Source organism: Cynocephalus volans, chromosome 6 (assembly GCF_027409185.1).
Source record: "Cynocephalus volans isolate mCynVol1 chromosome 6, mCynVol1.pri, whole genome shotgun sequence".
NCBI classification, from domain to species: domain Eukaryota; kingdom Metazoa; phylum Chordata; class Mammalia; order Dermoptera; family Cynocephalidae; genus Cynocephalus; species Cynocephalus volans.
The window spans coordinates 64,528,801-64,542,359 of NC_084465.1; the positions used below are offsets into that span (position 1 = coordinate 64,528,801).

The 13,559-nt window shown below is 36.9% G+C and overlaps 1 protein-coding gene across 3 annotated transcripts in view; it reads left to right on the top strand.

The window, feature by feature from the left end:
- CDK14 (cyclin dependent kinase 14) overlaps window positions 1-13,559 on the top strand; it is a 587,775-nt gene that overhangs the window by 211,368 nt on the left and 362,848 nt on the right. The gene's annotated exons all lie outside the window — the stretch shown is intronic.

The following is a 13,559-nucleotide window of genomic DNA, read 5'->3' on the forward strand; positions in this document are numbered from 1 at the left end:
GCCAGTAAGTTCATGCTATTATAAATTAAGATTTACCAGAATCATTAAAAATGAAGTCAAAAATATTCTGAGCAAGTGAGTAATAGTAAACTTGGTTTGTTAGGAATAATTTTCCCTCAGTTTTGAAGTTTATGCATCTTATGAAAAAATTACCAGCATTGGATTTGAAGTGTGTGATAGGAAGTCCTTCCTTCTTTAAGTAGAACATTCATTAATCTAAAATGTTTCGAGTAAAACAAAACCTTAAAACCCACAAAGAGCAAGTGGCCAACATTTTTTGTATATATATAATTTGTTACCCAAACTTTTCATTTGCTGCCATATTATTATACATATTGCTGTACTTGGAACAAAAATACGGCCAGAGAAATATATGGGCATATTATTTCAATGATTTGGTAAATGCTGTGTATTGCTTTTGGGCTTTATAAAGCATGCAGGCAAATCTTAAGTACAGTGATATATTACTTTGGTCTATGCACAGAGTTGTTACTGGAAGCTTTATGTGCCATCGGAGAACAATATATCGCCTTTAATATTTCAAAGATGAAGTATAATGTCAAAGCAAAGGTGAGATGACAGTCAAAAACTGAGATTTTGAAACCTATTGACTTTTCTAATAAAGAAGGTTTATTATTATTTTTTTTGGTTTACAAGGAAGTAACTGCAATGATTTGTTAGGCATAGGTGATCCAGATGGTATCTAGCAAGCTTTCTTTAATACTAATATTTCCAGGATACAGTCCTTTCTGTATACATGCACATGAACATACATCAACACATCCCTACAAATTAAGTGCTATTTTAAGATAACTCATGTTTAATGAGTAAAATTTGTGTTTTGCATTTCCCTGGTGAGTGGTTTTTTTGTTTTGTTTTTTTTTAATTTCATGGAAATAAACATGTAGGAAACTGTCTTCTTTTTAATTGCTGTGGGCCCCTCAAGTTCGTCTTTAGAGAGAGAGGACATTTCTTTTAGGTTTTAAATGGTCATTTAAAATGCACATATTAGTAGAAAACTAGACTTTTGAGAGCTTCCAGTTTTGTGAGGAATGTTAACTTTCCCCCAGTAGGAAGAGGAGGATATGCAATACCTAATATTTGCCCTTTCTCTGGAGGGGCAATGAAATTCTCCTCTTTGAGACAATTTTGCTAAAAGAATAATTTGATCAGGACTCAATTAGTTAAGAAAATACACACAGTAATTCAAACATAGGAATCAATCTTTTATAGAAATTTTCAAATAAAAATTAAAATGTTTTCCCTTAAAGGTTATCAGTGATTTCCACTTAGCAGAAAGTCATGATCTTTTCGAATTTTCAGTCATCCTTAACACCATTTTGTGATTTGACACCATTTGCTACTACCACTGAAAGATAGTCTCTTTCTTTAGCTTCTGTTATGCCACGCACTCCTGAGGGTTTTGTTTTTTGTTTTGTATCCCTAGTGTCAAAGGTTGCCAGATAAGATAAAATATGCTTAGTTAAATTTGAATTTCGTATAAGCAATGAATAATTTTCATAGTATATACATGACCCTTGCAGTATTTAACTGGGCATCCTATATTTTTATTTGCTAAATATGTTACCTTGAAGTCTTCTCTCTTCTCTGTGGATGTCTTCTCTTTCTGCTTTCTGTGGGCATTCCACAAATTCATGGCTTTGATTCTCTTCACTTCCAAATGAAAGTTCATCTGCCTTTATGGTACCAGCTGTCACCTCTTTATGCTGATTTCCCAATTCACATCTCTAGCCTTGACTGGTTCAGCCCCAAATTTCAACACAACCTAATATAACTGTTGCTGAATGTGCTGCTATCTCCAACTCAACATGACCGAACCAAACTCTGTTTGTTTCAGTACCCAGTACTGTGCTCCCCTTCACTCCTTGCTTCCGTCAGCTACCCACTAACTCCCCTCCTTTACCTGCAGAGCAGCCAGCCTCCCCAACACACCTGAGCTCTGATCAATCTGACCAACTCTCCCCTTTGAAACTTTGAGGTGAATCAATGGATTAACCACATTTACACACAACAAAACATAATGCTGGCTGAAAGGAGGCAGACACAGAAAGCACATAATGATTGTTACAAAATAGGCAAAACTAATCTATGTTGTTATAGTGGTAACTCATGGAAGGGATAGAATTTAGAAGGGGGTTTGAAAGGGCTCCTAGAATGCTAGGACTCTTTTATTTCCTGTTCAAGGTGCAGATGACATGATGTGTAAGCCTTGCGTTGTGTACTTAAAATTTGTACTTCTTTGTTTGTATGTTATACTCTGATAAAAAGTTTTTAAAAATTCTCTCTCTGCTTGGTAAGCTGATCACTTTATGAATCCTTCTGTGAACAGGAGCAGTATGTTGCTCTTCCCAGAAGTACTCACTTGGACATAATAGAAAGAGACGAGTCATAACCTTGTCCCTCTTTGTTCACCCTCTGTGGAGGACTTGGAGACGTAGAGCCAATCCAAGTGCTCCTGGACATTCTCTTATATTAATAATCAAAACTCATGTTCGGTCTTAAATGTTTCTTCCAACAGAGCCAAATGATCAGTCTATTTTTTCTTATATGTCTTATTAATCCTTTCACCCCAAATGAAATGACTTTATTCTTTATCTTCAGAAAGAGTTAATTGTTGATCACAATTTTCCTTAGGTGCTCTAAATAGAACAATAAAAAGTCTGTTTTGAAAAAAAAAATCTCCCATTGAATACTTCAAAATAGCTGGGAAGGGAAGATTGAGGTAGAGAGAACAATTCTTCTTATTCTCTCTCTTTGGCTATGTCATTCAATTTGGAGGTACTTTTTCATGGTTCGAAGTCTTCCATCAGCATAGAGAAGAGGCTTTGTTGGGCCTTTTCAATTTTACTTGGGTGGTGTAAATTCATGTGATCAGATTACAAAGGCAGCAGGAACAGAAGTGTGGGTGTCAAGTCAAAGTAGAAAAGAGTAGGTAGGTTTGGATTAGCAAACTAGTCTCCAGTCTGGGTCCTAGCACTTATTAGGCATTTGAGTTTGGACATACTGTTTAACCTTTCGTCTAGCATGACGATGACAATGCTCTTCTTCCTGTGTCAGGTTCTTGTGAGAACTAGACATAGTGAGTGGAAAGCTCCAGATCCAGGCTATGATGGCTACTGCTTTTGTAGTACATGTAGACATGGGACTAGAACAGAGAGAACACACTTTTCCAAATTGTTATTTTGAATGCACAGTATTTCAATACAGATAGCACATAGTAGGCACTTTCTGTATGTTTGGGAATAGAAATAAATAGAAGGAAACAATCCTTGCTCTTCAAACAATAACACAAAATTTTGTGAAAGAACCAAATAACAATTTTATGACCATATATTGGCAAGCATTACAAGTCTCTCATAAATACAAAGGGAATCTAAAGTAAATGAAGATTCTGTGAGTTGAGGCTTGTCAGGGAAGGCTTATGTTAAGAGATGTAGGTGTGCCTAGAGCTGAGTTTTAGAAAATCAGTCATGACAATAGATAACATTTATTCTACATGGACTTTGAGCTGGGCTCTTGACTTCCTGCTTTGCATGTTTTATATCATCTGATCCATACAACTACCCTGTTTAGTGTAGCTACTGGTTTTATCCCTTTTATAGAGCTTCGGGAGAGTGATTTAAGTTGTCCAGAGCCACACAGTTAGTGAAGGAGTGGGCCAGGAGTCTGTGTTCAAAGCCCTTGTAGCTTTCTGCATCAACCTAAGAGTGAACACAGTTCTACCTCTGTTCTCTTAAATCCTACTGGAACAGTAGCTATTAAAAGGTAGTATTGTGCAGTGGAAAGAATGTGGATGTGGAGTGAGAAGATTTCAAGCCCCTGCCACTCATTACTTGCCGTGTATCCCTGGACAAGTTACTCAACAAAGTTGAGTGTGTTTCTTTATAGTATCTTTAATGAGGTTTGAGAAATAATCTATTTTGCCATTTTGCTCTATGGGGCTATTGTAACAGTCTACTGGATTTATGAAACTGTCAAGTGCTACAAAATAAGTTATTTTTGTTAATAGTCTAAGTGATAGATACGGTGATGATGATGATGATAATATGGTGGTGGTGGTGATGATGGTATAATAGTAATGTAAGACAGTAAAAATAGACAGTAATAGCTTGGAGTCAGATGGCCACGAGGATTTAATCACCTTTTGCTGGCAGTATCTCAAACATTTGCTGATTAAGTTGTTTTGGTAGATTTGCAGTTGATGTCCTTCTTGGCTCAAATAAGCAATTAAATTCTCCTCAGGAAAGCATGAAAGGTTACCTTTCCTATACAGCCTATACTGCTGAAATTTTGGCTTCAGTTTAGGATTCATGGAGAAATTAACATCTGAATCACTTGAGGCCTATTCATAAAGAATAGGATTATGTACATAACTAAAGCTAAAGTGACTTGAGTTTCATGATGTAGCTGAGAGATAGATTGTACTCCTGTACTCTATCTGATTCCCAGGCTGAAATGTAACCATCTGTGAGTCTGAGGTGGTGTTTATATGTAAGTGAGCAGCTGACTTGGGCTGGAGCATGCTGATTTAATGGAGGATATCTCCAATTTAGTAAGATTTGTAAAGGGCCTCATAGGGGCCTCCAGGAAAGCTTTTGTAGAAATGAGAGATAGTGGCCTTATTGTAGTCATTTGCAAATCGTCTCTTTAAGTAAAATGTCTATGAAAACCACTAAAACCATAGGATAATTACTTCTAAAAATTAAATTCAAATGCTCTTAGAGGGACTTCATCTGAACTAGAAAACATTTATTTCATAGTTATATTAGTGTTTGCCCCTGCCTACCTTGCTGTGATGTAAGTAACAGAAATGTGTATACAAACTGTTATCTTGGAAGTGATTATTTTTAGATAAAATTTCTTTGGATAACCTTTTTTTTTTTTTTTTTAAAAGATAGCTTGAATGCAAAGTATAACATATCTTACTAACACAATTTTTTGGACAATATAAATTTAGATATTAGAAATTTGAGAAGTAAATTGAGTTATTTTTAATAAGCAGTTTTGCTAAATGACTAATTTTTATTGACAAAATATCTTCACCATAAATCTATGTGTCATTGCTTAAAAATTTTATTACTCATGTTTTAGAAAGAATTCTTGGAGTGTAAGTTAATGTAAAAATGACCACACAGAGTGTGGTAGTTATGCCTCTTTTAGTCAAAGCTCCTAGCAGTTTTATTTCTTAAATTAAGGACTTTATTAATCATCTGGATAGAAATTGCTTTTGCAATTATAGCTATCTTGGAAGAATTCCTTACAGTGAAATTGAGCAAGGATGCCAATTAATTCCCACTGTTGGAGTGAATTGTATGTGAATGTCTATAAGTTCAACCTCTAATAATTTAGTGGAAAGCTCATAAATACTGTAATTTAGCAACCAGAAAACCTTGTAGGCTGTTAGTCCACTTGCTCTGACTGAATTCTTGAATGAAGCATTAGATTCTTCATTTAATTTTTCAAGAACTCAGTATCCCTGGCACTGTTGGCCATCTCTGTGGAAATGCCAGTTCTAATAGAAAAGCAAGACAGAATAACTACAAAAATTCCTTGAACTATTTAAGTCAAGTGAACAGATACGATGTGTGGGGGGGAAGAATGGGTAAAGGGACATGAAAATCAAGTACAATGTATTTTGAGAAGTAAAATTAAAAAAAAAAAAGAAAGGCAAGGTTGGGGGAGATTTTTAAAAAAGGCTTAATTTCTCATTTTTACATTTTTTATTATTATTTAAATTTCTTTTTCTCAAAACTTGGATGCCCAGTTGCATATTTTTTTTAATTAATAAGCTTTTTAAAAATAGTTTTAGGTTTACAGAAAAATTGAGAAGTTCAGAGATCCCATGTACCCCTGCTCCACTGGCATTCTATTAACATCCTGTATTAGTGTGGTATATTTGTTACAACTGATGAACAAATATTGATACATTATTATTAATTAATGTCCATAGTTTACATTAGGATTCATTCTATGTTGTACATTTTCATGGGTTTTGACAAATGTGTAATGTCATTTATTTGCCATTACAGTATCATACAGAATCGTTTCACTGCCCCCCAAATCTCCTGTGCTCAACTATTCATCCTCCCAACTCCTCACCCCACCCTATGGCAACCGTGGATCTTTTTACTGGTTCTATGGTTTTGCCATTTCTAGAATGTCATATAGTTGGAGCCACAGGGTAGGTAACATTTTCAGATGGGCTTCTTTTATTCAGCAATGTACATTTAAAATTCTTCCATGTCTTTTTGTGGCTTGATAGCTCATTTTTTATATTACAGAATAATATTCCATTGTTTGGATGTATCAGTTTATTTGTCCATTTATTTACTGGAGGACATCTTGTTTGCTTCCAAGTTTTGACAATTATGAATAAAACTGCTATAAACATTCTTGTATAAGTTTTTGTGTGGACATAGTTTTCAACTCATTTGGGTACTCAATTTCTTTTTATCTAGCACTGACAGTAAGTAGACACTGAGTATACAGATGAGGGTCAAGACACCTGTGGAAGTGGAAGGTGGGAAAAGATTGACTATAGATGATTTAAAGTACGGTCCCAGCAAAAGTTTGAAGACACTAGCCTGTCTCTTGCCAGTGGGTAATTGGACCATGGGAAAGCTGTAAGAACATTTTTCTACTTGTTTACAGTTCAGAACCATTTAAAGGAGTACCAACTAAACAGCTTTAATCAGTCCCAATTGCAGGCCTAGGTAATTCAATTCCTGTAAAAACACTTTTAAACTACACTTACAAATTTAATATATTTGGTTCGTTTTAAGCATTCAAATGCCTTGATCAAACAACCAGAACTTCTCCATGTAATTAAACTATTCTTGTAAACCTAGTAAAACAAAATTTATAAATGTAGTTCATCTTAAGCATTCCAATACTGGTGGGAAACTAGTAAAATTCTATGATACCTTTTAATTTAAAATCACAAATTTAAAATAAATTAAATTGAAATTACAAGCATTGTCTGTGAATATATCGAACTGTCTTAAACATAATACTTTATCAACTAAATATTGAGCCTTTTCCCAATGATTACACATTGACTCTAAATTTAACTTCAAAGGCTCTAATACTGTGGGTTTGATTTAATCTTTATACCTTTATTGAAAACTAAACATTCCCAGAGTTCTTGTTGTCCAAGAAGAGTGAGTTTTTTATATGAAATGAGTTAGGTAATTGGCAAACCAGAGATGTGAGATCTGGGGGTGGTCTGCCATGCATGTCCAGTGGCTTCTCCTCCCCTAGTTGCTGAAGGACACTCAGTGCCATTTTGTTCAGTTAATGCCACAGCTGGAATATTCCAAGTCTCTACTCTTAAATAATTATTTTATCTCATTTGGATCTGCATTCCTCCAAATCTGGAGGTACTTAATTAACTTCCTTCTACTAATCTCACCTTTTCATTGAAGTCTATATTCTTTTCATATTATTTCCTATCTGGTTATGTCAGACCTCTTTTTTTTTTTTTTTTTGTTGCTAACTTTTTTTTTTTTTTTTTTTTTTTTTAATTTTATTTTGTCGATATACATTGTAGCTGATTAATGCTCCCCATCACCAAAACCTCCCTCCCTTCTCCCTCCCCCCCTCCCCTCCAACAATGTCCTTTCTGTTTGCTTGTTGTATCAACTTCAAATAATTGTGGTTGTTATATCTTCTTCCCCCCCCCCCCCCGGTTTGTGTGTGTATGTGTATATGTGTGTGTGTGAATTTATATATTAATTTTTAGCTCCCACCAATAAGTGAGAACATGTGGTATTTCTCTTTCTGTGCCTGACTTGTTTCACTTAATATAATTCTCTCGAGGTCCATCCATGTTGTTGCAAATGGCAGTATTTCATTCGTTTTTATAGCTGAGTAGTATTCCATTGTGTAGATGTACCACATTTTCCGTATCCACTCATCTGATGATGGGCATTTGGGCTGGTTCCAACTCTTGGCTATTGTAAAGAGTGCTGCGATGAACATTGGGGAACAGGTATACCTTCGACTTGATGATTTCCATTCCTCTGGGTATATTCCCAACAGTGGGATGGCTGGGTCGTATGGTAGATCTATTTGCAATTGTTTAAGGAACCTCCATACCATTTTCCATAGAGGCTGCACCATTTTGCAGTCCCACCAACAATGTATGAGAGTTCCTTTTTCTCCGCAGCCTCGCCAGCATTTATCGTTCATAGTCTTTTGGATTTTAGCCATCCTAACTGGGGTTAGATGGTATCTCAATGTGGTTTTGATTTGCATTTCCCGGATGCTGAGTGATGTTGAGCATTTTTTCATATGTCTGTTGGCCATTTGGATATCTTCCTTAGAGAAATGCCTACTTAGCTCTTTTGCCCATTTTTTAATTGGGTTGCTAGTTTTCTTCTTGTAAAGTTGTTTGAGTTCCTTATATATTCTGGATATTAATCCTTTGTCAGATGTATATTTTGCAAATATTTTCTCCCACTCTGTTGGTTGTCTTTTAACTCTTTTAATTGTTTCTTTTGCTGTGCAGAAGCTTTTTAGTTTGATATAATCCCATTTGTTTATTTTTCCTTTGGTTGCCCGTGCTTTTGGGGTCGTATTCATGAAGTCTGTGCCCAGTCCTATTTCCTGAAGTGTTTCCCCTATGTTTTCTTTAAGAAGTTTTATTGTCTCAGGGTGTATATTTAAATCCCTAATCCATTTTGAGTTGATTTTAGTATACGGTGAGAGGTATGGATCTAGTTTCATTCTCCTGCATATCGATATCCAGTTATCCCAGCACCACTTGCTGAAGAGGCAGTCCCTTCCCCAGTGAATAGGCTTGGTGCCTTTGTCAAAGATCAGATGGCAGTAAGTGTGAGGGTTGATTTCTGGATTCTCTATTCTATTCCATTGGTCAGTGTGTCTGTTTTTATGCCAGTACCATACTGTTTTGGTTATTATAGCTTTGTAGTATAGCTTAAAGTCAGGTAGTGTTATGCCTCCAGCTTTATTTTTTTTGCTGAGCATTGCTTTGGCTATTCGTGGTCTTTTATTGTTCCATATAAATGTCTGGATAGTTTTTTCCATTTCTGAGAAAAATGTCTTTGGAATTTTGATGGGGATTGCATTGAATTTGTATATCACTTTGGGTAGTATGGACATTTTCACTATGTTGATTCTTCCAATCCAAGAGCATGGAATATCTTTCCATCTTCTTGTATCCTCTCTAATTTCTCTCAGCAGTGGTTTGTAGTTCTCATTATAGAGATTTTTCACCTCCTTGGTTAACTCAATTCCTAAGTATTTTATTTTTTTGGTGGCTATTGTAAATGGGCAGGCTTTCTTGATTTCTCCTTCTGCATGTTCACTATTGGAGAAAAGAAATGCTACTGATTTTTGTGTGTTGATTTTGTATCCTGCTACTGTGCTGAAATCATTTATCAATTCCAACAGTTTTTTTGTAGAGGTTTTAGGCTGTTCGATATATAGGATCATGTCATCTGCAAACAGGGACAGTTTGACTTCATCTTTTCCAATCTGGATGCCCTTTATTTCCTTCTCTTCTCTGATTGCTCTGGCTAGTACTTCCAACACTATGTTGAATAGGAGTGGTGAGAGTGGGCATCCTTGTCTAGTGCCTGTTCTTAAAGGAAAAGCTTTCAGCTTTTCCCCATTCAGGATGATATTGGCAGTGGGTTTGGCATATATGGCTTTAATTATGTTGAGATACTTTCCCTCTATACCTAACTTATAGAGGGTCTTTGTCATGAATGAGTGCTGAACTTTATCAAATGCTTTTTCAGCATCTATAGAGATGATCATATGGTCCTTGTGTTTGAGTTTATTAATATGGTGTATCACATTTATTGATTTGCGTATGTTGAACCAACCTTGCATCCCTGGGATGAATCCCACTTGATCGTGATGAATAATTTTTCGTATGTGTTGCTGTATTCTGTTTGCTAGTATTTTAGTGAGGATTTTTGCATCTATATTCATCAAGGATATCGGCCTGTAGTTTTCTTTTTTGGTTATATCTTTACCTGGTTTTGGTATCAGGATGATGTTTGCTTCATAGAATGAGTTTGGGAGATTTGCGTCCGTTTCAATCTTTTGGAATAGTTTGTAAAGAATTGGTGTCAATTCCTCTTTGAATGTTTGGTAAAATTCTGCTGTGAATCCATCTGGTCCTGGGCTTTTCTTTGTTGGGAGCCTTCTGATAACAGCTTCAATCTCCTTTATTGTTATTGGTCTGTTCAAATTTTCTACGTCTTCACGGTTCAGTTTTGGGAGCTTGTGTGTGTCCAGAAATTTATCCATTTCCTCCAGATTTTCAAATTTGTTGGCGTATAGTTGTTTATAGTAGTCTCGAATGATTCCTTGTATTTCAGATGAATCAGTTGTAATATCGCCTTTTTCATTTCTAATTTTTGTTATTTGAGTCTTCTCTCTTCTTTTTTTTGTTAGCCATGCTAATGGTTTGTCAATTTTATTTATCTTTTCAAAAAACCAACTTTTTGATTCGTTGATCTTTTGAATTGTTTTTTGGTTTTCAATTTCATTCAGTTCTGCTCTGATCTTAATGATTTCTTTCCGTCTGCTAACTTTAGGATTGGATTGTTCTTGTTTTTCTAGTTCTTTAAGGTGAAGTGTTAGGTTGTTCACTTGCCATCTTTCCATTCTTCTGAAGTGAGCATTTAATGCAATAAATTTTCCCCTCAATACTGCTTTTGCAGTATCCCACAGGTTTTGGTATGATGTATCATTGTTTTCATTAGTTTCAATAAACTTTTTGATTTCCTGCTTGATTTCTTCTTGGACCCATATGTCATTAAGTAGAATGCTGTTTAATTTCCATGTGTTTGTATAGTTTCCAGAGTTTTGTTTGTTATTAATTTCTAGTTTTAATCCATTGTGGTCTGAGAAGATACATGGGATAATTCCAATTTTTTTGAATTTATTGAGACTTGATTTGTGACCTAATATGTGATCTATCTTGGAGAATGATCCATGTGCTGATGAGAAGAAAGAATATTCTGAGGTTGTTGGGTGGAATGTTCTGTAGATATCTGCCAATTCCAATTGGTCTAGAGTCTTGTTTAGATCTTGTGTTTCTCTACTGATTCTTTGCCTAGATGATCTGTCTAATATTGACAGTGGAGTGTTCAGGTCCCCTGCTATTATGGTATTAGTGTCTATTTCCTTCTTTAGGTCTAATAGAGTTTGTTTTATAAATCTGGCTGCTCCAACATTGGGTGCGTACATATTTATGATTGTTATGTCTTCTTGATGGATCAGTCCTTTTATCATTAAGTAGTGTCCCTCATTGTCTCTTTTTATGGTTTTTAGTTTAAAGTCTATTTTGTCAGATATAAGAATAGCCACTCCAGCTCGTTTTTCTTTTCTGTTTGCATGGTAAATCTTTTTCCATCCTTTCACTCTTAGTCTGTGTGAATCTTTATGGGTGAGGTGGGTCTCTTGTAGGCAGCATATAGTTGGGTCCTGCTTTTTGATCCAGTCAGCCAGTCTGTGTCTTTTGATTGGGGAATTTAAGCCTTTAACATTAAGAGTTGTTATTGAAAGGTGTTGATTTATTCCTAGCATTTTATTGGTTGTTTGGTTGTCTTAGGTGTCTTTTGTTCCTTGCTTTCTGATTTACTGTTTGGTTTCTTTGTTTGTTGGTTCCTTAGGTTGTAGATAGTGTTTTTGTTAGCTTGTTTTCTCTTCATGAATGCCATTTTTATTGTACTAGCGGGTTTAGATTTTTCTTAGGTTTTTATGGCAGTGGTAGTTATTTTTCAGGAACCAAACCCAGTACTCCCTTGAGGATTTCTTGTAAGGGTGGTCTTGTGGTAGTGAACTCCCGCAGTTTTTGTTTGTCTGAGAAATATACTATTTGCCCCTCATTTCGGAAGGATAGCCTTGCAGGGTAGAGTATTCTTGGCTGGCAATCTTTGTCTTTTAGTATTTTGAAAATATCATCCCATTCCTTTCTAGCTTTTAGGGTTTGTGATGAGAAGTCTGATGTTAACCTGATTGGGGCTCCCTTATAGGTGATTTGACGCTTCTCTCTTGCAGCTTTTAAGATTCTCTCTTTGTCTCTGAGTTTTGCCAATTTGACTATGACATGTCTTGGAGAAGGCCTTTTGGGGTTGAATACGTTTGGAGATCGTTGAGCTTCCTGGATCTGAAGATCTGTGATTTTTCCTATACCTGGGAAGTTTTCTGCCACTATTTTGTTGAATATGTTTTCAATGGAATCTCCATTTTCCTCCCCTTCTGGAATACCCATGACTCGGATATTTGAGCGCTTGAGGTTGTCTGATATCTCTCTCAGATTTTCTTCCATGTCCTTGATTCTTTTTTCTTTCTTTTTGTCTGCTTGTGTTATTTCAAACAGCCCATCTTCAAGTTCAGAGGTTCTCTCTTCAACTTCGACAAGCCTGCTGGTTAAACTCTCCGTTGTGTTTTTTATTTCGCTGAATAACTTCTTCAGTTCAGCAAGTTCTGCTACATTTTTTTTCAGGACATTGATTTCCTTGTATATTTCCTCTTTCAGATCCTGTATACTTTTCCTCATTTCATCATGATGTCTAGCTGAGTTTTCTTGTATCTCATTCAGTTTCCTTAGAATTATCACTCGAAATTCCTTGTCAGTTATTTCAAGGGCTTCTTGTTCTATAGGATCTAGAGTATGAGATTTATTAACTTTTGGTGGTGTACTTTCTTGATTTTTTGTATTTCTGGTGTCTTTTTTTTGGTGTTTATTCATTGTGGCAGGGGGTTTCACAGTCCACCGGTTTACGACTAATGACTAACTAGGATGTTGCTGTGGTTGCCAATTTGGTATGGCTCCCGCCGTGACTGCTCAGTTGGCCTCTAGTGTCTTGTGTGTGTGGTTGCCTCGGGTCTTGGGCTTCTCCGGGGATCCACCTTTCTGGTCAGCTTGTACTCTGCTGGGCTGGTGGATCACGTACCACAGGGTGTGTGATCTCTGTTGAGCTTTCACTTTCTGTACAGGACTTCTCCCCCTTCTGTGTGCTCTGGCCCAGGCTGTTAGATCGTGCAGTGGCGACCCCACCGGGTGTATGGTTTCTGTCGAGTCTCCGCCTCCCTGGCCGCACGTCTCCCCCCTCTGTGCACACTGTGCTGGGTTGGGGCGTGTCTTCTGCACCCCTCGTCTATCAGCTGGGCCTTCAAGACCCTGCTCAGCACCGCCTCGCCCAGGAAGTCTACCAGGTTTCTGCTAGGCACAGACGACCGGTCTCTCTGGGTGCCTTTGTAGCACTGTGTAGATCTTTCTCGGGTCTTGTTCACCTTTGTATCCCCCCGGTATAAACCGAGTCTAGTGCCCGCCTGCAGCCTGCTCTCCGGCAGGTTCAAGCGGACCTGGGAACTCTCCTACCACACTATTCCCAACCAGAAATTCGTTAGGCTTTTTTCCAAACTGGTGGTCGCAGAGATGGTATCTGCCTCCCAGTAACAGGAAGTTTACCGGGGCCGGAGTCCAGGGTGTGGTGGAGTGACAGTCGGCCCGCCCGTACTTCCTAGCCCTCCCAAAACTGGTCGGGACGCCC